Consider the following 22,980-nt stretch of genomic DNA (forward strand, 5'->3'; position numbering starts at 1 on the left):
AGAGGAAAATCATACCATAAATCATAAAGTTTTAACTCCTTGGAAGAGGTATAGAGGTATGGTGAATGAAACTCGGGGGAGATTACGTGAGATTAAAAATGCTTAATACCTGGAAGGCTCATCATTGGCCAGCTTTCCGTGAAGGAGCGACACTAAAGGTGACTTTGATACTAAAAGTAAATATGTGACACCCTGTCATGCGAGAGTGTGGCTTTTTCACCTCCTTAGCAAGAAAACACATGAGAGAGAATCATCCAAAACTGTTATTTTGGTTGGCCTTTTGAGTTAGTATGGGTCTAAAATACTTTTTGTGTCATTATAAAAATAGAAAGGCTTTTGTTATAAGAATGCTTTATTGGCTCATTGATTTCATTATGTGCATATTGCAATGTGGAACATATAAATATTTAGAAATATTATTATAAAACATCCATCCATCCATTATCCAAGCCACTTATCCTCAAAAGGGTCACAGAAGAGCTGGAGCCTATCCCATCTAGCGTCAGGCAAAAAGCGGACTACACCCTGAACTGATCGCCATTCAGTCGCAGGGCATCAATCAACACCATCACCGAGAGGTAATCAATCTCACGCTGCACACACCATAGTCAGGCATCCGTACCACTACACTGTCATTGGCTCCTCTTCTAAACAATTTTATTGATTGATTGATTGATTTTTTTAATAGAGGACCACTGAACACTGCAAGAGCATCTGTTTCAGTCTATATATCCTCAATAGAGTATATAATATTTATAACATATGTGTAAATGTAACCTTTTGATATGTGAAATTCCATCCATCCATTCATTCTCTTAACCACTTATCCTCACAGGGCTCACAAGTACTTGTAAACAACCAACCGTTCATATTAACATTCACACATATGGAAAGTTCAGATTTTTCAGTTGACTATTATGGGATGTGGGAGGAAACCCAAGTACCTTGCGAAAATCCACGTAGGCACGGAGAGAATGTAAATTCCACTCTTAGCTGTATTTTAACCCTGGACCTCCTCACCGGACATCCACCGTGTTGGCATGGGAAATCCCTATTAGTTCAAATTCCAATTGCATTTTTTCATAATGCCGTGCTTTATGGAATTGACTAAAATAACAATTGTTATATCAATTTGAATCTGAAATAATTCATAATCAGAATCATCTTAATGGCAAAGTACAGTATGTAAGAACACACAAGGAATTTTTCTCCAGCAGTTTGTGCCGACTTGGTACGACATTCATGTTGAGTTCTGAGAAGAAGAACAAACAAACAACAATAGATATTCAATTAGTACAAACTATTCCATATGAGTCACAGTTGTGCAAAGATGCAGTCTTTTAGCATTTAGAACAGTTAGAGTGCGTCAACCTAACACATTATGTCAAGCTTATTCAGAGTGCCCTTACCTGTTCACAATTATGCAAAAGGTGCAGTTTAAAGTGAAAAATTGGGCAAAAGGTGCAGTTTAAAGTGACGAATTGGGCGATAGTCTCTTCTTCCTCACAAGGGTCATTTGTTGGTTTTGTTTTATCTGGTTTTGGGAGGCCCCGTAGCTCAGTGGTTAGAGCACTAGTTTTGTAAACCAGGGGTTGTGGGTTCATATCCCACTGGGGCCTCCACTCCCTGAGAAGAGTTGCGTCAGGAAGGGGATCCGGCGTAAAAATAGTGCCAAACATATGTGCGTTCGTCTGAGATGACACGCTGTGGTGACCCCAAAAGGGACAAGCCAAAAGTTTTATTTTGTTTTGGGTATTTTTATCTTACCGTAAATACTATAAGAGTGCGTGTGTGTGTCAAGTCCCTGCCGTCCAGTCCTGGATGGGCGTGGCCAGCTGATTGGGAGGCGCACTCTTGCGCCTCATACAATCTGATGAACCCCGGTATATATAGGTCCCTGGGGACGACTGGTTCTTCGCCAGATCATTGCAACTCATGCCCCGTTCCTGCACTCCCGTATCTCTGATCATCAACCCGTGTGTACCGACCTCCGCCTGTTCTCCGACCGACGCCATAAGCCTGACTCCTTTGATACTGCTGCCTGCTTTGATCGATCCCCCGTCTACTGACTCCTGCCTGCCCACAGACCTGCTCTCGACAACCGACGTCCTGACTACTGCTGCTGCACCTGACTGTCCGATCCACGACCTTGGAACAATAAATGTTTTTCCCGAATTACCTCTGGGTCCTACCTCCGTCTCGATGGGTCGTGACTGAACGATCTGGCCAAAACAGGACCCAGCAGGAAAGACCCGGCGTCGCCGGGACCGACGCAAGGTAGACCGACTGCCGGAGGACCAAGCCTGCCCGATCCGGGGAGGCTCCATGATGTCCTCCCCTTCCGTGTCACATGTTATGAGTTATGAATACGTCCCGACCACGACCCGTCCAGCACCTCATATTCTTTTGGACTCTGATATTTCGGACTACAAGGAGGACCATGATTTGCCTGACTACGACTCAAATTATTTCGACAATGAATCTCTTCGTCCGGTCGTTTATCCCAGTCAGTTTGTTTCACCTCCCCACGTTTCCAGCTCCCGAGTGTCTTCCGAGACCTCCAATCCGTTTGTGGGAACCCGCTTGGCCATCTACCCGGGACCTCTGCATGGCAGCCAGAGGAGACGCCCGGGCCAGGCGCTCCCTTGTGCCTCCCGCTGCGTGTCAACAAAGACACCGTCCTCGTGCACCCACTCCTCACCGGCAGCAGTCAAACCAGCAGACCCGCAGCCGGTGGCAAAGCTTCCAGTCCTGAGGGAGGAGGGGTCGCCAAATCACAAGATGTTCTGCCACGAAATGCGGGCGGAGATAGAGCACCGCCGCCTCACGTTGCTGTCCAGGAGGTGGCGACGGTTCCCCAGCTGCCTCACATTCCTGTCCAGAAGTACCAGCGACGATCGGCCCGTGGCCGTTCAACGCTCCTGCTTTGTCAGCGACCGACCCAAGGCCGCCCCACGCTCCTGCTTCGTCGGCGACCGGCCCGAGTTTGCCCCACGCTCCTGCTTCGTCGCCGACCAGTCCACGGCCACCCCACGCTCCTTCTTCGGCGACGACCAGTCCACGGTCGGCACCCGTTCCTGCTTCGTCGACGACTGGCACGCAGTCGTTCCACGCCCCTGTTCTGTTGATGTGGAATGTAGGGTGCACCCTCATCGACCTAGGTAGTCTAAGTGATACAGCGACCGGGTTAATGATTTTGGTGATCGGGAACGGACCAACGAACCTGGGAGCAAGTTTCCGGGATTCCATCCACAGCGGAAGATCCTTAGTGCCCCACCCTGAGTTCTGGTGCAGCTCTCCTCTTGCGGTCTGCTGCTGACTTGTAGATGTTGCCCATGCGCAGCAGCATCCTCCGGGCCACCTCCCAGGTCCGTTTGCAGCGCCGCACCACTGCCAGGGCCGACGGCACCGCGGAGTCTGTGGCCAAGGGGGGGGGGGGACAGAGAGGGGGGATAGCCGTGCACAACGTGGAGTGGAGCTATACCTGTTGAAGCGGAGGGCAGAGAGTTGTGGGCGTACTCTACCCATTTGAGGTGCTGGCTCCACGTGCTCTGGTCCCTGGACGCCCAGCATCGAAGCCCGATCTCTAATTCCTGATTTACCCTCTCTATTTGGCCGTTAGACTCCGGATGATGGCCCGAAGTTAGACCGGCCGAAGCCCCGATGAGGGTGCAGAATTCCTTCCAGAAGCCGGCGATGAATTGCGGGCCTCTGTCCGAGACGATGTCCTGGGGGAACCCGTGATAGCGGACGACCTCGTCCAATACCAGCTGGGCTGTCTGCTTGGCTGACGGGATCTTCAGAAGTGGCACAAAGTGAACCATCTTGGAGAATCGGTCCACCACAGACAGCACAACAGTGTTACCCTGAGAGAGCGGCAGGCCGGTGACGAAGTCCAACGCGATTTGTGACCACGGGCGGAAAGGGATGGACAGAGGCCGCAACTCTCCTACCGGTCATAAATGGGATGACTTATTGGCCGCACATACCGGACAGGCATTGACGATGTCCTTCACGTCCTTGCTGAGGTTGTTCCACCAGAACCTCTGTTCGACCACTGAACGCGTTTTTGCCATACCCGGGTGGCAGACCATCTTGTTGGTGTGGGCCCAGTTGACGACCTCTCCCCGTAGCGACTGAATGACGAAAAGGCGGTCCGACGGACAATCCGCGGGTGGCGGAGTCTCTCCCAGGGCCTCCTTCACCCGCGACTCGACCGCCCAGGTGAAGCTGGACACGAACCACGCCTCTGGCAGAATAGGAGTGGCGTCTGATTCCGTGCGCCCTCCCTCGTGGATCCGTGAGAGTGGGTCCGGCGTGCCGTTCTTGGAGCCTGGGCGGAAGGACAGAGTAAAGTGGAAGCGGGTGAAGACCAGGGGCCACCTGGCCTGGCGGCCGTTCAACCGCTTCGTGGACTTCAGGTACTCGAGGTTCTTGTGGTCAGTGAAGACCACGAACGGCACTTGCGAGCCCTCCAGCCACTCCTCCAACGCAGTCTTGACCGCCAGAAGTTCCCGATCTCACACGTCGTAGTTCTTTTCTGCCGGGGTCAGTTTCCTAGACAGGAACGGGCACAGTGGATCCTTCCATCCTGGGGACTCCTCTGAGACAAGATGGCTCCGATTCCTGACTTAGATGCGTCAACCACCACCCTAAACTGGTTATCTGGGTCCGGAACAATGAGAATGGATGCGGCAGTGAAACTTGCCTGAAGCCTGATGAAGGCCTCCTGGCAGGTCCTGGACCACGCGAAGACTGTCTGTGGCGAGGTGACCACATGCAGAGGAGCGGCCACGGAGCTGAAGTTCCTTATGAACTTAGAAATTAGCAAATCCTAAGAACCTCTGTACGTCCTTCCTGCTGGCGGGGGTAGGCCACCGCAGCACCGCGTCGACCTTCCCGGGGTCCATAAGTATCTCTCCCTCCGCCAGGACGAAGCCCAGGAAGGACACGGATGCTCGGTGGAACTCACACTTTTCTATATTTATGAACAGCTGGTGCTGCAGCAGATGCCGGAGAACCTCTCTGACCTGTTGGATGTGAGAGGTCAGGCCTGCTGAAAAGATAAGAATGTCATCAAGGTATAAGAATACAGTCTTATTCAGGACTCGCGAAGCACATCATTAATGAAGTTTTGAAAGACGGCCGGGCATTGGTCAGTCCGAAGGGCATCACGAGATACTCGTAATCCCCCGTGGGAGTGTTGAAAGCCGTCTTCCATTCATCGCCCTCCCGAATCCGCACCAGAGATACGCGCTGCGCAAGTCCAGTTTGGTGAAGATCCGGGCTCCTTGGAGGAGTTCAAAAGCCGTAGCAGTCAGGGGCAAGGGGTACCTGTTCTTGACCGTGATGTCATTCAGTCCTCGGTAGTCAATGCAGGGTCGCAAAGTGGAATCCTTTTTCTTAATGAAAAAAAAACCCTGCACCGGCTGGCGAGGACAACGGGCGAATGAGTCCGGTTGCCAGGGACTTCTCGACGTACTCCCTCATTGCCTGGTGCTCTGGTCCTGTCAAAGAGAACAGTTTCCCTCTGGGGGGTGAGGTACCCTGGGAGGAGTTCGATAGCACAGTCATAAGGCCGATGCGCCAGCAGAGATTTTGCCTTGGACTCAGAACAAACCTCATTTAAATCCTGGTCGCAAGAGGGCACCGTGGCTAATTCTGAGGCGGTACTAAGTTCAGCAACTTGAATCCCTCTGTCCTCCCCGGCGGCAAGACACTGCTTGTGACAGTCTTCACTCTATGCCATTATCCGACCCGTGACCCAATCAATGTTGGGGTTGAGTCTCTTGAGCCACGGGCTCCCCGGGATTATATCACTGCTGCTAGAGTTAAATACGTGGAAACTAATGCACTCCGTGTGCGTGTCCGGAAAGTCGATGCGTAAGATTTGTGTGCGGTGTGTAACCCGGCAGAGGAACTTGCCGTTGGCGGCGTAAGCAATACGAGGACGCTATGTGGGGAAGGTCGCAGCACGCAACGCTTCGATCATCCAAGGATTTATAAGAACGCGGTCACTAAGCAGGAGTGAGAGTCTCTCCCTACGGTGAGGTGCAAAAGGGACCGCCCCGACTTAGCGACTGTATACCGCACACTCACCTTCGTCGAGATCCCCAGGTCGGTGCGCTTCAGCCGAGCCGGACAGCGGGCGATTAAGTGTCTAAGACGACTACAATAGAAACAGCGGCCTTCTCGTCGCCGGCGTAAGCGTTCCTCCGCTGAGCTGCCGAGCCCCTCCACTTGCATGGGTTCCGACGTAGAAGGCAACGTGGATGGCCGGGAAGCAACCGGGCTGCCCCTTTCCGTCTCCTTCTCCATCATGCCGTCCATCTGCCTCTGCACAGTCACGCGCGGATCCACCTTGAGGGCCAGTGCGATGAGGGCGTCCAGCGAAGGCGGAAGATCCATGGCAACGAGGTGGCTACGGATCTGTGGGGAAAGTCCCTGGTAAAAGGCGTCATGGAGGGCCTCCTCGTTCCACCGGCTCTCGGCGGCCCGGATCCGGAATTCAATGGCGTAGTCCGACACGCGGCGACGGCCTTGGCGAATTGTCATGAGAGAGGCCGCCGCCTGACGTTCCGGAGCCGCGTACTAATACTTGGGTGAGCGCGCAGACGAACGTCCTCCATGAACGGTAGATCTCAGAGTTGCGACTACACTCTGCAGTGGCCCACGCCTCCGCCCTCCCTGTCATGTGGGAAATGACGAAGGCGATTCGGGAACGGTCCGTGGGGAAAGCGGAAGCCTGCGCCAGGAAGGGCTTAACGTTGCCGGAGTCACCTGAGAAACGTTCTGGTCGGGAGAGCGGAGTTATGCCGGCACGGGAGGGCTCTGTAACAGGCGGAACGGGTGGACTCGGAGCAACAGGCGGAGTGACCATCGTCGGTGTAGCAGCTGCGCTAGCTTGGGACGCTAGCCACGGTTCCAGCCGGGCACAGATCTCATGGAGACGTTGATTAGTTACTTGGAGAGCAGCCTCCTGCTCGACCAGGCGTCTGCCCTGGAATTGCAGCGAGCGGCAGATGGCCTCAGAGTCGGCTGGGTCCATGTTTTGATCAGATCGTTCTGTCACGACGAGGCTCGAGGGCGGACCCAAATGCACGACTCCAGAGGCAAGCAGGTACAGTACAAAAGCCTTTATTCAGTCCGAGGTCTATGATCAGCAAGTCAGTCCATAAGAGCAGCAGTAGCAGAAGAGGCAGGCTTACTTGGATGATGCGGGGGCAGGTGAGGGTCGGTACACGGCAGGTCAGGTAGACAGGAGAACGTTGAAAGCAGGCAGAAGTATCGAGGGAGTAAGACTTACGGGGTGAGTCGGAGAACAGGCGAAGGTCGGTACACACAGGTTGTCGATCAGGGATACGACAGCTCTGTAACGGGACATGAAGCTCAACGATCTGGCGGCGGACTAGTTGTCCCCCGTGTCCTATAAGTAACGGGTGTTCTCAGCCCAAACCAGGGTGCAGGTGTGTGCCGACTAATTGGCTGACCACACCCAGCCTGGGGAGGATGCCAGGAGCATGACACTATACTGCCTCTCGATTTTGAAAATCTCATAAGCATCATCAATAACAATTTCCAGTGAGTTTTCATCCTGTCTCAATAACATTGGTCTTCAACTATTTATTTAAGGTGCAATATTTTACCAACCCAAAGTTTTATTTTGATCTTAAAGAGTAAATGTGAAATATGAATTAAAATAGTCCATGCATTACTGAGCTCCAGATGTTTGTCTGCCAAGAAGTCTGAAATCAGCTAATTCAAATTGCTCCAGTTTGTATACAATCATTAGCGAAGATCTCTGCCTAAATCTCCGCTCCCAAGCCAGCAGTGCCAACGTAACAAATGTACACTTTCACAAGCTGATATTCGACTCAGAGGCAATCAATCAGAGGTAAGGTGACAGTCTTTCCCAAATATAGACAAATCGGGTACAAACCTGGGTAAAACAGAAGTAGCTGTCAGACAGGCCTTTTCTGGACAATGTTATGACAAAACCAAGGTGTTTTTTTTAAATCAAATTTACACTTTGATACCAAGTCCATTCATTGGAGGCGCTAAATTGCCTCTAGGTGTGATTGTGAGTGTGACTGTTCTCTGTCTATATGTGCCCTGTGATTGGCTGGCAACAAGTTCAGGGTATAACCCTCCCTCGCCTCAATGACAGCTGGAATTGGCTCCAGCACTCCCGCGACCCTCGTGAGGATAAGCGGGTCAGAAAATAGGAGAGACTTCAGTGAACTGAGTTCCCGAAATGGTGGACTGAGGAACTGAAGAGCGATTCACTCTGGGCAGGCGCTTAAGCAAACTGAGTGATTCTGTCACTGAACTGGTGTACTGAGGAACTCCAGAGTGAGTCATTTGTTTCTGATTCGCTTTCGTTTGCCACACAAACGACGTACTACGCAGTGAGCATACTCATGAGTGTCAGTGATGATGAAGAAGACATGCTTCTTTTTGTCTTGGTCCCCATTCTATTTGTCACCTCCTTCAGGTTCCCATACCCTCCTGCTCTTTCAGAACTTCATCCTCAAAACGCCTTCACTGTCCAATCTGTCCACCGTGGGGAACAGAGTCTGCAAACGCTCTACTGCCCCCCAACTGCCACCCCACCCATCTTTGGAACTTACTAAGGCCTGATCTCTGAAAAAGACTTGTTAACTCTCTTCAAATTGAAGATGACTGCATATCTATTCTGAACTGCTCATTCCCTTTAACGTTTCCCATATCATTTGCTATTTTAAATTTCATCTTCTGTTATTTTTATTGTAATGGTTGATTTATTTCTGTGACAAAGGTGCCCGTGAATAAAGTGATTTTTTTCTTAATACACACAATTCACATGTATTCTTGTATTCGCTTACTGTCTTTCCATCATCTGAAGTGAATAGTCCAATTTTGGTTCAAGGATATTGTAGTAATATTATCTATTTGTAGTAATTTCAGGAAATGTTATTCTCATGTTTAGAAATATATATAATAATTAGTGGTTAAATAACAGATTGAAGGGCAACACATTGGCGTAGCTGTAAAGCATTGGCCTCACAGTTCTGAGGACCAGAGTTAAATCCCGGCCCTGCCTGTGTGGAGTTTGCATGTTCTCCCATACCTGTGTGGGTTTTCTCCGGGTACTCCAGTTTCCTTCCAGATCGCAAAAACATGTCCTGCGCTTGGCTGGCAACCAGTTCAGGGTGTACCCCGCCTCCTACCCGATGAGAGCTGGGATAGACTCCAGCACTCCCACGACCCTTGTGAGGATAACCAGCAAAGAAAATGGATGGATGCATGGATGGATGGATCGATGGATCACAGATTAAAGTCAAGGTAAACATTAGTGTATCAGTCACAAACCATTGCGAACATTATGTCAAATGTTTTGTCTACTCTTTGGCTCTCTCGCCTGTTCACAGTCTTTTAACAAGAACATGAGGCTATTATTTATCATTTAATTATAATTCCACTATACTATTAATCACACTTGGTCCCAATGGTTTCTTATAGAGAGAATAAATAAATATTTTAGAAATAACACAATTCTAGTCCTGCCGATACCTAAATACTTGAACAAAATTAAAGGGCAGTAATTCCCTATTGTCTGGCTCCTTTTCCCAACATCATATTTGTTGATTGCATTTCTTCAGGGTCATCCATCATGTATTTTGTTTATTCAATGCATCTTCATAAGTCAGCAGTTGTATTTTTAAAGGGATTGCTCTGTATCACACATGGTGAATGTAAGCACAGTGTATCATTCACTTGGGCAAAGCTAGTCCATGTTCAATTTCCTCCTTGAATTGAATGGCCTTGTGAAATTGAAAATACAGGAAACCATTTTTGTGTGATGGAATTATATTTGGTACATTGAGAGCAAAGACTACGTACTCTTCTGAGCGATTTCAGGGCACGGACAATCAATCTCTTTGGCAGGATTTCTGCCAACTTGATGGAGGCGGTTGACTACAGGTGGAGAGAGTTGGAGGAAGTTGGGAATCAATCACTTTCAAAATATTTCAACTGAAAGGGTGGAAGTACAGGGCACTGAAAGGAGGATGAGGCTACTTTCAAGGTTCCATCGAGCTTTAGAAGGGTGAGCCATCTTGTCGTGAGATAATAGGAAGGTTGGATTAAAGTGCTGTCGATAGAATGCCTTACAGTTTACACCAGGTACAGTATTGTCCGTTTTCTCCACTATATATTAACTGTTTCTGAAGTCTCAAGTGAAACTCTGTGTTGTTGTTTTTCTATTGCAAAAGACAAGACAGATTGCTTGTCCATCGGTTTTATTCTTGTTTTCTTGCTGTATCTGCAGCCAAGACTCCCTTTCATTTCCCTCATTGCTGGATGTGACCTGTCTGCGATTTTAGGGGAAGAATACTTTGTAAAATGTCACACTCCTGTCCCCAATATCCTCCTATTTTATCGCTTCGCACATATAGATTACTTGTGTGATTCCGTGAGCACACACAAACACGGACACATACAAAGTTGAGTCATTTGCTATGTACTGGTAATTATTGACATTCTTTCCAACATTTTCTCACAAAAACAAAGAAATAGAGCACAAACACAGCTTTGAATTTAATGAATTGTTTGAGTAGATTCATACAGAACACACAACAAACACTCATCCATGAGATCGACTTCAGTGGCATTATTGGCAGTTTATTTATAATGGGGCACACTAAGACCCAAATAGAGTGAGTTGAAATTAGTATAAATTCATGTTCAAAATAGAAATTGAAAATAGAGGCGATGTCTGTTATTTGGGCGGCACGGTGGAACAGCTGTAAAGCGTTGGCCTCACAGTTCTGAGGACCCGGGTTCGAACAACAGCCCTCCACCTGTGTGGCATTTGCAAGTTCTCCCCATGCCTGTGTGGGTTTTCTCCGGGTACTCAGGTTTCCTCCCACAAACCCGACAAAACCATTCATTGGAGACTCAAAATTTTCCCTAGGTGTGATTGTGATTGCGACTGTTGTCTGTCTCCGTGTGCCCCACGATTGGCTGGCAACCAGTTCATGGTGTATCCCGCCTCCTGCCCGATGACTCCCGTGACCCTCGTGAGGATAAGCAGCTCAGAAAATCGATGGATGGATGGTGTGTTATGTGTTGATTGTAACTTAAATAATGACTATGATTTCCAAACTCCTAAAATTCTAAGTCTGTTATGGTCCCCAATTAGGATTACACTCTGTCAGCAACTACAAAAACGACAAGACACATTGCACAACAAATTGCTTTTTTTCAGAAATGGATAATTGGGTCCTGTTCTTGCAACAATAAATTGGATCCATCATTTCCTCCCAAGTGAAATTTTCTGGACTGCAGTCAGTAGTGTGTCACTTATGACTAGGGATGTCAATAAGTGCGTCAGTGCCTTACAGCATTGTGGTGGATAAGATGATTCTCCAAACAACTTATTTTGAATCCTGAAATAATACTCAAAATTCAACATTGTTGTGAAAAATGTAATAATACTTAAAAATAAAAATGTAATAATGTGCTGTTTGTTGACGTTTTCACATTAGTCTGTTAATTAATGAGGCCATTATTTTGCCTTCCATTCATGCAAAAATCTGCTTGAGAAAATTTGTTGAAGTAATTGAAAGTATTTTAATTATCAAATTGTACTGCTCAACTGCCATTTACTGGCAAGAGTTTACCAGAGTTGACACCGCCTCTTACAGAGTCACCCACCAGACACATTTACTTATCACATGAATTCCCATTTATTGTTCTACGGTTATCATTACACTTTATGGTCATAGATTATACCATTCTGGAATTGTATCACCAAAAAGCCACACAAAAACAAAACCCACCAGATACCGCTGTTGTTACATTAAACTGTACTTTATACTAACTAAAATCCAATATGAGCATTTTACAACAGGTACACACTTCTTCTAGTGTAACATGAAACCCAACAACTGCCAATTTAGCAAAATGACAACTCAAGCTCTTTTCTGATTTGGGACATAAGGAACATTTTTCATCCAAAGAAAAGTGCCTTCTTAAAATGATTTTTTTAAGAACCTTTCTTTTTAAGAATGGTCTATTTTTAATTTTAGAAAACAGACAACATTATCCAGTACTCTTCGTGACCAGCAATCAGCAATGTATAGATAGATAGATAGATAGATAGATAGATAGATAGATAGATAGATAGATAGATAGATAGATAGATAGATAGATAGATAGATAGATAGATAGATAGATAGATAGATAGATAGATATAGATAGATAGATAGATAGATAGATAGATAGATAGATAGATAGATAGATAGATAGATAGATAGATAGATAGATAGATAGATAGATTGACTAAAGCGCAGATTTTCCCTAGATAAACAATTAAAATGGTCCAATAAACTGAAAAAAGAAGAAAAGGAACTCGGCACATAATTTACACATGAATGCCATTCATCTGGGCCCTCATCATTTTTAGTAGCTACTCCAGATGTCTCATCGTTATACATCAGTCTTACAACTGCTAATATCTCACTAGCATAATGACTGTAGAGACAACCTATAAAGAATAATAAGTGCAAATAAGTACAGTACATTATGCGAATAAAGGCTTTTAAATTCCATCGGGGTCAATGTTAAATCAAATGCATACTGAAATAAGATATGAGCGAGTAATTCATAACCACGGTAGTGTGGCATGGTAGTGTGCCATGAGACGCCATCCGTGGTAGTGGTGATGTGGGAAATTATCCACTTTCACTTACTTTGTCTGGAAATTATTATGAAATGTCCCGTGTCATATTTTTTTTATATAGTCTTCTATGTGCTGTTACAATATCATGTTTGCAAACTAATTTAGGTTAAATATCCACCAAATTCTCTTTTCAAGCTATTGTATTTGGTCTTTTCATTGGAAACAGACATTTTTCAATACTCCTTGCTCTGATTGGATGTTATTCTTCATTTATGTATATAAAAAAAAAACAGCTATGTTCTGATTTGTACTTGCCAATATCCTGGTGCTTTCTTTGGACAGGAGGCGGGGTATACTCTGAACTAGTTGCCAGGCACATATAAACAAATAACCATTTACACTCACATTCATACCTACAAGCAATTTGGAGTCTTCAATTTACCTATCATGCATCTTTTTCAGGCGGCATGGTTGTGCGTCTGGTTAGGGCATTGGCCTCATAGTTGTGATGACTGAAGTTGTGTGGAGTTTGCTTGTTCTCCCTGTGCCTATTTGGGTTTTCTCCAGGCAATCCGGTTACCTCCTTCGTGAGATAGACGCTCTCAGGAGTCATCCAGTAGTCTTGAGACAGAATTCACCAAACTTTGGATTGTTAGCCCGCTGAAAAGGAAGGTGGGTGAAAATCAAAAAAGGAGGGGGATATTTTGAGTTTTGGCTTGTTCTTTGCTCCCTTCATTTGGACATAAAAACCATGGCACATATTGTCAATTATGACTGCACGCTTCAAATGAATGAATGCCATTTATTGTCATTATACAACTGTACAATGAGATAGGAGAACTTCTCCTTATAAGTGCATACATAAAAGCAAAGCAAAATTAAATGAGAAATGAGTATAAAAAATGAGTAAAAATAAATAAAAATAGACATGTATAAGAGAATGCACAAACTGTATTGCACAAGTGTGGCTTCAGATTAATAGCACGTCTAGAAGAAAAATGAGAACTCATGGTGGTGATGGCTCTTGGAAAATAGATATTCCTCAGTCTGTTTGGTTCTTTCTTTTGCGCATCTGTACCACCTTCAAGATGGCAGGACCTCAAACAGTTGGAAACCGGGGTGTGTAGTGTCCTTAATTAGGTTCCAAGCTCTGCTGAGGCACCAAGAGGAGCAAATGTCTACCAAGAAGGTGAGAGGGAGGCCAATGATCCTCTGTGCCGCTTTAATTGTCCTCTGAATTCTTGCTCTGTCTTCCTCCATGCAGCTCACATACCCGAATGGAGACACCGTACATCAGCAAGCTCTCAATGTATGAGCGGTAGAAGGCCAGCGTTAACTTTGTATACAGGTTGCTTTTCCTGAGGAGTCTCAGGAAGTTGAGATGCTGCTGAAATTTCTTGATTATTGCTGAGATTTTGTCTGTCCAAGAATAGTCCTCAGAAAACAGGACTCCCAGGAACCTGAATGTGCACACTCTATACACTCATCATGAATAAACAGTGGAGCCGGTTCAGGTCTCTTCCTCCTAAAGTCCACAATCACAATCACCTTTGTTTTTTTAGTGTTCACTGTCAAGTTGTTGTCTGAGCGCAATGTTGTGAGCTTCTAGACCTCTGTAGGCTGCCTCGTTTCCCTTAAAGATCAGCCCGACCACTGATGTGTCATCAGTAAACTTGACGATAATGTTATTGTTTTAGACTGAGCTACAGTCAAAGGTGTAGAGACAGTACCGGGGGGCCCAGCATGCAGTCCAGTGGTAACTCGGTGCTCAGTGTGAAAGTGGAGGAAAGGTTGCAGCCGAATCTCACAGTCTGCAGTTTGTTGGTCAAAAAGTCTTTGATCCAGGAGCATGAAAAAGGAGGGAAGCCCAGGTTGTCTAATGTATTCATCACACTGTCTGGAATGATTGTGTTAAAGGGTGAACTGTAATCCACAAATAACATCCTCGTATAACACTGCAAATGTGGATTAACACAGCATACAGAGCTATGGCGATAGCATCCTCAGTCGATTTATTCGCTTGGTATGCGAACTGGTGGGGGTCGAAGTTGGGGTCAGACAGTCTTTGATGTGCTTGGGAACCAGTATCTCAAAGCCTTTCATGGGAACAGTAGTAAACATTAGGGCAGTAGTTGTTAAGGCTGATTAAGGGTTTTTGAGAGGGATGAGAATGATTGTTGAAGATTTTAAGCAAGTGGGGATGACAGGGCTAGTGAGAGGTTGAAGATCTTGCAAACGATGTGGGATAACTGATGGGCACATGCTGTGAACACCTTGGCTGGTACTCTGTCAGTGTTTAACTTTGGTAGACGTTTTTTTTAAATAGGCATTGTTCTCAAATTAGTCCAATGCATATTTTAAAAAAGAAAATAAACCCCTGGGATAGGCTTCAGCCCCCGTACACGGAAACGTGTTGCGGCCAGACATTAACCTACGTAAACCTCTCTGTGACTGATGTTTTTTTTTTTTTAAATACGCATTGGACTAATTTGAGAACAATGCATATTAAAAAAAAAATAATAACGTCTGTCGGGAAGAGGTTTACTGAAGTTTAACGTGTAGCTGCAACGCGGTTCCATGTAAGTTGGGGAGGACTCCCTGTTGCTTTTTTTAAATTTTTTTTTAATGCATTGTTCTCAAATAAGCCAACTTGGCATTATAAATAGTTCTTGAGAATTTGAGATTGAGAAGAATAATTCCTGCCTAAAATGAAGTGATTGCTACATTGTTGTGTGTATTTGGTTGGGCACCATCCATCACGTTGAATTGCCAAAATTCAATCTTTTCTCATCTTTTCAGCTGGTATTCTACAGAATTACCTCTTTGAATATCTGTCTCGTCTGTTGTGACAACCAACAGCAGTCTCTGGTATTGTAAATATTCTTCTCCGGTTCAATGTCCCCCACACTGTCGAACAGCTCTTTTTGACCGGCAATATGGCGCCGTGAAAATGATGACGTCACGTGCACGAGCTTTATAGAGTGAGTGGACCTGACTCGTCATACAGGGTTACTGGTTTGGTAAAACCCTGATGCTTTTCTTCCCACACACAGTTTCCATAGAGAACTTGATATAGTCCAGTACAACCCCTGTGTAAATGTCACAGCGATTATCTGCAAGTATTAATTCCCGCTCGTCCATTTTGTTGGGAATGAATCTGGCATTGGAGAGGTACAGGATTGGACAAGGTGGTCTGTGTGGCTTGTTCTTTCACCTGTTTGATTGACTACATCTGATCAATTACATCTGTCTGATTGATGACATGTTTTCAAGACAATGCGTTCAAAGGTACAAGCTAAGTTGTGATGTGATTTCTTTAACATTTGGTCTCCCATTTCAGGTCATGAGTGCCTGTAGTTAACAGGAACTTGAAGGTTTTGACGATTGACATTGGGCAGCTGGTTGGCGTCAGGGGCGCTGTGGAGAAGGTGGCTCCCTGAAGTCCACGATAATCTCTCCATTCTTGAGGGTGTTCAGCTCCAGGTTGTGTTGCCTGCAACAAGGCACCAGCTGCTCCACTTCCTGTCGATGCACAGACTCATCACAATCGTCACAAAGACAAAATACGAAAAAAGCACTGAGCCATAAGCCGCTGCATCCGTGCAAGCCGCCACCACTATTTCATCTGTAGTTCTATTCTAAATTGTACACATAATGAAATATTGTTGAACACATGGCAATGTCAATAAAGTTGGGAAATTGTGTAGATGGTAAATGAAAACAAAATACAATCATTTACAAATCGTTTTCAATGTTGTATAACAACAAAGGTGGCATAATCAACTATTTTGGGAAAATATTGACTTGTTTTGAATGTGATGGCTGATACACATTCAAAAAAAGCCAGGACAGGATCATGTTTACCACTGTATTACATCACCTTTCCTTTTTAACAACACTCAAGAAGTGTTTGGGAACTGAGGACACTCATTGTTGAAGCTTTGTAGGAAGAATTATTTTCCATTCTTGGTTGATGTACAACTTCAGTTGCTCAACACTCTGAGGTCTCCATTGTTGTATTTTGTGCTTCATAATGCGCCAACAAATTCAGTGAGAGACAGGCCTGGACTGCTGGCAGGCCATTCTAGTATTCGTACTCGTTCACTGTGAAGGCAAACTGTTCTTTCAGAGATGTTCCTTTAATACCTAATCATGACACTGACCTGTTTCCATTTCCTGGAACTTGTTCAACCCTAGATGATTCTAAATGGTGCTTTTGAATATTCATGACAGTATTTATTTAATTATTTTTTTATTTATTTGCTTGCTTTTCTGTTTATCTATTTAGTTATTTTATGTTTGTTTATTTGTTCATTTATTTGATTGTTCATTCCCCATCACATATTTTAGAAATGTTTTGCAGGCATCAAATTCAAAACAAAAAAAATGTACATTTGAGTATTAAATACCTTCTATATAATTGAATGTTGATTAAAAATAATTTCCAATCATTGTATTCTGTTTTATATTTACCATTCACACAAACTCTCAATTTCAAGTGCTGGAGCCTATCCCAGAAGTCATCGGGCAAGATGCAGGGTACCCCCTGATCTGGTTGCCAGCCAATCGCAGGTCACGTGGAGACAGACAACAGTCGCAATCACACCTAGGGGCAATTTAAAGTCTCCAATGAATGCATGTTTTGGGGATGTGGGTGGAAACCGGAGTGCCTGGAGAAAACCCACGCAGGCATGGGGAGAACACGCAAACTCCTCACAGGAAGGGGGTGAGATTTGAACCCTGGTCCTCAGAACTGTCAAGCCAACACTCTACAGCTGCCCCACCATTCCACCTACTCAAATATCCATCCATCCATCCATCCGTTTATCCTCACGAGGGTCACGGGAGTGCTATCCCAGCCATCAACAGGCAGGGGGCAGGGTAAACCCTGAAGTGGTTGCCAGCCAATCGCAGGGCACATAGAGACAATCACACCTAGGGGCAATTTAGGGTCTCCAATTAATGTTGCATGTTTTCGGGATGTGGGAGGAACCTGAAGTTCAATGAGAAATCCCACACAGGCACAGGGAGAACATGCAAACTCCACACAGGCGGGTCTAGGATTGAACCCAGGACCTCATAACTGTGAGGCCAGCACTTTCCAGCTGCTCCACCATGCCGCGGCTGAAATATCTATCACTGAAAATATAATACTGAAATTGTGACGTGTCAAGTAATAAAGTAAATTAAATGTACTTGGTTACTCTTTTTAAATAGATTTTTGTGGTACCTCTACTTGAATTGTTTTGTTTTTTGTGGAGGGGGGGCAACTTTTTACTTTTGCTCCTTAAATTTTAAAATGAACATTTGTACTTTGTTCTTCTTGTATTTTAAAAATGAGGATCCTTCCTCCGGTTGGAGGCTTGGGGGCACCGTATATACACACATAGGTGAACACCACAGATAATGACAGGAAATTATGTCACATTTGAGCATCCATCTATCCTTTTTCTGAGCCGCTTATCCTCATGTCTGTCGCAGGAGTGCTGGAGCCAATCCCAGCTATCATCAGGCAGGACGCGGGGTACACCCTGAACTGGTTGCCACCCAATCACAGGGCACATGAGGACAGACAACAGTCGTGCTCACAATCACATCTAAGGGAAATTTAGTCTCTCCAATGTATGCATGTTTTTGGGATGTGGGAGGAAACCAGAGTGCCCGGAGAAAACCCACACAGGCATTGGGAGAACATGCTAATTCCACACAGGTGGGGCCAGGATTTGAACCTCGGTCCTCTTAACTGTGAGGCCAACAATTTTCAGCTGCATCACCGTTCCTCCTGAAATGTGCTATTTTAAATAAATTTGCTTTGGTTTGCTTTTATTCAGTTCTAAATACTACTGATGGCAGGTGTTCCCATTCTTATGCCAATGTGTCATGTCAGAAAGTCATGGTTTTCCCAAGAATATCTGCTTTGTGTTCCATCGAACGGGCCCAGATTTGACAATAAATCAATTTTTGAGTCAATTGAGGCACGATCATCATTATTTCAGTCCTCATACTTTTTGTGAACTTTTTTATTTGGTTGTGTGTCATCAGTTTTTTCTTAGTGAGTAACATGGAGGTCTTGACTCAATAAAAACTTGGAAACACTGGTCTAAGCTCCATGATGGTGGGTTAAGCACTGGCACGTTTAAAGTGTCAGCAACACTGATGTGGAAAGAACAGTCTTTGGATCAAGTAATCCTTTAAAAGCCATAAATCTACTCACCTAAAAATTACAGGGAATGATAACCTCAGACCTGTTGTTGGTTTTTGCTCAGATGCGCTCCTCGATAATTCTCACTAAATGGCACACTAATGTCCTCATACAGACAGTATCACATGCATAAAATGTCAGCATGAATTCCAAACATGTGGAACTGATGTCCATGAAGAGTCTCTCACATTTTATTGAATTACTTCCCATCCATGAAATAACAATTTAGTACTTCAAGTCAGCATAGACATTTTTCCCTCATGAAATCCTCTTCGTGCAATCTAATCCGGCTCAGACTGAAAGTCTTGAAGACCAGTCTTAGATGCTGTTGAAGGATTATGCAGCTTCAATTTTACAGACAACATTTGCCTATTTTGGCTGAAGACTGTGGAAGAACATAGCAATTATAATGAAAGAGGAATTGTGTGGGGTGACGTGAAATCTTCATTCTGCTCACCACACACATTCAGGGCCGAAATGATGAAAGAGTAGCAGAATGTTCCTCAGATCAGGGATGAAATCCGGTCCCAGGTGGAGGAATTTACAGCGAAGAAAATAAGTATTTGAACACCATGCTATATTGCAAGTTCTCCCACTTAGAAATCATGGAGGGGTCTGAAATTTTCATCGTATGTGTATTCATCGTAGGTGCATGTCCACTGTGAGAGAGATAATCTAAAAAGAAAAATCCAGAAATCACACTTTATGATTTTTTTAATGATTTATTTGTGTGATACAGCTGCAAATAAGTATTTGAACACCGGTTTATGAGCTACAATTCTGACCCTCAAAGACCTGTTAGTTCACCTTTAAAAGTCCACCTCCACTTCATGTATTATCCTGAATCAGATGCATCTGCGTGAGGTCTTTAGCTGCATAAAGACACCTGTCCACCCTATACAATCAGTAAGACTCAAACCTGTAACATGGACCATTTGGATGATACAGAGGAGTCATGGGAGAAAGTTTTGTGGTCAGATGAGACCAAAATCGAATGTTTTGGTCATAATTCCACTCACCGTGTTTGGAGTGTTGGAGGACGCTTTTTACTCCGCGTGTTCGTTTAATTAATTTAATTTAATTTTGGGGGGTGAGAATGTTGGTTATCCAAATACAGGCTGGAGACGATGAAGTTTCTTCGAAGCTTTTACTTACAGAATATTACGGGCCCAAATGAGTTACAGACAATGGTTGTAGCAGATCACAAGTGTGAAGATACAGAGGACTTGCAGCATTCCTATACTATCACAAAAGTATGAAAGGAAAATAAAAAGCATCACAAGAGAATTGCATCATAAAATAAAGAGCATCACAAAATATCTGCATCATAATGACAAAACCAATTCTAGCTGGTAATAACAGGCACATTCCTATGTCCTGGTCTCTACTAAACATTTCAGCAATGTTAACTGAGTTGGCATGCTTCAAACATCTGATTACAATACAGTGTTTAACTGAGGGCATGAGAGATTTATACAGTCAAACGCAACGTGTCAGTTGTTTCACATCCATGGTGTCCATCTAGAAGCTGGTGCTCCAAAACAGAAGTGGGTAAAAATGTGGTTGACTGAATCCAATAAGCATCAAGTGACAAGGAATAGAGCAATCGAGAGTGAAATGAATTTTGCCAATCTGTGGCCTGTGTGCATGCCAGGACAAACTTGCCAAGATCTTTCGCTGTGTACTGAAGCGGAACCATCAATGAGACATGTGGGTGACAAGGAAGCACAGAAGGATCCGCCATCATATACCACTTGAGTTGTTCGGGACTCAGGAACACCGAAAAGGCGACACCTAGTTTGCTTGCAAACAAATCACCCATGTCCAATTCCCATATGTTATCGATTTCCTGAAATGCCTCACTACAGATCTCTTCCCCTGATCTGCCATAGTACAGAGTGCAATGCATACAATCAGTTACCATATCATAAGATCTGAGGTTACGGACCCAAGGTGACAAGAGAGTCCAAAAGTGGTCACCTTCGAGCCAACCACTGGAGTCAATATCCATTCGTGCCCAATAGATGTCGGCAGTGGCGCATGCCACAGGGCGTTGTTCAGGATAAGTCCACCAGTGCTGCCTTTGATGAGAGGGCACGTGGCAATGAAGAGATCTCTGCCCAAAAGATTGACTGGACAGTTAGGTGCAAACACAAAAGAATGCAAAAAAGTCTGTGAAAAAGATTGAACAGTCACTAGAGTTGTCAATTGCAGGGCAGTTTTCACCCTTGAATCCAACAAGTGAGATGCTTTTTCTGGTCATAGAGGTATCAGGGGCCAGGGCTGTGACAGTAGAATGCCGAGCTCCTGTTGCTGCTCCACTTCCTGTCGATGTGCAGGCTCGTCACAATATTTGATGAGGCCATTGACTGTGGTGTCATTTGCAAACTTTATGAGTTTGACAGCCCAGTGAATTGAAGTGTGGACAAAGGTGTGTGTGACAGTGTAGAGCAGGGGTCAGGAACCTTTTAGGATGAGAGTGCCATAAATGCCAAAATGTATTTTCAAAAGAGCCATACAATATTTTAAAAACTAAATACAGTACGATGCAAGTATTTTAGCATTTAAGTAGAACCAACACATTTAGAGTACAATAAGTTTCTGAATTCTTTTAAATAACATTTCTATGATGTTGCTGATCGATGATGACAAAAGCACTTCTTACCATTAATGTGACGTCTGGTGCCGCATGCTTTTGCTGATGGTTTTATAGTCTTTCATGCGTCGTTAGATTAAGCTTCATGCAGGCGTTGAGACATTCATCCGTTAATCGTGAACGTAATTAAATTTGATTTGCCATCATGCTGGTACGATGGTGAGCAGTTCTGCCAACATTAGCATGTCTTTTATTCGTTTGATTATCTTGTCTTTATGAGAAAAGTTGTCAAAAAGTTCATTGACAACATCAGGCATGTATGCTTTGGCATACACCTCCATCTGTGAATGGCTGTCCATTCTTGCCAAAAACTGTAGAACTTCCCATCTTTTTTTCATCATTTGCAGAATTAATTGTTGCTGCCTGCTCTGCGTTGGACCCTTCCGCGCCTGCGCACATCGACTGCTACAGTGAACTACGGCAACCCCACTAGGACAAACTGTCTCTGCTAATTTACGTTGCCTTCATGACAGAAATGACATTGTACAGTATGTAGTAATGAGGGCTCTGTGAGCCATTAAAACACATCAAAATACAACATTAAAAGAGACAGATATGGCTCGCTACCCATAGGTTCCCAACCCCTGGTGTAGAGCGAAGAGTAGTGGAGAGAGGGTACATTCTTGGGGGACCGCAGTGCTGATAGGTGTCCCGCAGCCTCACTTGGTGTGTCCTGCCTGTCAGGAAGAGAGGAGGTGAGATGCTGAGCTGAAGAAGCTTGGAGGAGAGGAGTTCGGGGATGATGGTGTTCAACACAGAGCTGAAGTCCCCAACAGCATCATTCAGTTCTTCTTGATGGGCTACGAAAAGTTTAGATTGCCAAAGTGTGAGTCAGGACAAATTTCATGATGGTTAAAAGCAGAGAGCTTTCTTAAGATCATTGCAAAGTAATTATTGCAAAACATAAAAATGGCATTGCAGTCATTGTGATTTGATGGGCGTGTGTGCACCTGCGCCCCATCACACTCACAAATCTGCACAGGCAAGCATGAAAAATGACACACGTAAAATTTGTTACAAGCAGAAATACATAGATATTGAAAGACGTTGCTTATTTTGTGTAGTCTTGACCAATGTTCCCTCTAAGCTCCGCCACTGCGCAATTGCGCACGTCGCACACTCAGCGGACACGAAAACCGATCCAGCGCAGTGAACCACGGCCTGATGTTTTTTTTCTTTTTTATAAACACGGAAGCACATGAGCTGCTGCTCAGCATACTTCTACTTCCTGGTTTACTTGACACTGAGGAATGCAAAGAATAATAGTAGAGTTGTCCAAGAACCAAGGGCCACCTGTGGAGAGCTTCAAAAAGACTTGTTTTTTGCTGGTAATGCACTCCGCAGCCATGACCTGTATCAACGCTCACCATGCAAGACACCATTGTTGGGGAAAAAAAAGCATTTCAAATCTCATTTAAGATTGTTGAATAACATTTGGACTAGCCCGTTTAATCCGGG

At 44.8% G+C, this 22,980-nt stretch overlaps 1 long non-coding RNA gene and 1 other non-coding gene across 2 annotated transcripts; both read left to right on the forward strand.

Annotated features, from left to right (window-relative positions):
- Positions 1-1,546: 1,546 nt before the first annotated feature.
- trnat-ugu (transfer RNA threonine (anticodon UGU)) lies at positions 1,547-1,619 on the forward strand. Its single transcript has one exon. It is a non-coding gene; the product is annotated as a tRNA-Thr (tRNA).
- Positions 1,620-7,371: 5,752 nt separating this feature from the next.
- On the forward strand, positions 7,372-16,994 carry LOC133499990 (uncharacterized). The gene is made up of 4 exons (XR_009794805.1): positions 7,372-9,324; positions 9,928-10,087; positions 13,232-13,336; positions 16,005-16,994. It is a non-coding gene; the product is annotated as an uncharacterized LOC133499990 (long non-coding RNA).
- The last annotated feature ends 5,986 nt before the right edge of the window (positions 16,995-22,980 follow it).

This window comes from Syngnathoides biaculeatus, chromosome 4 (genome assembly GCF_019802595.1).
Source record: "Syngnathoides biaculeatus isolate LvHL_M chromosome 4, ASM1980259v1, whole genome shotgun sequence".
In the NCBI taxonomy this organism is placed as follows: domain Eukaryota; kingdom Metazoa; phylum Chordata; class Actinopteri; order Syngnathiformes; family Syngnathidae; genus Syngnathoides; species Syngnathoides biaculeatus.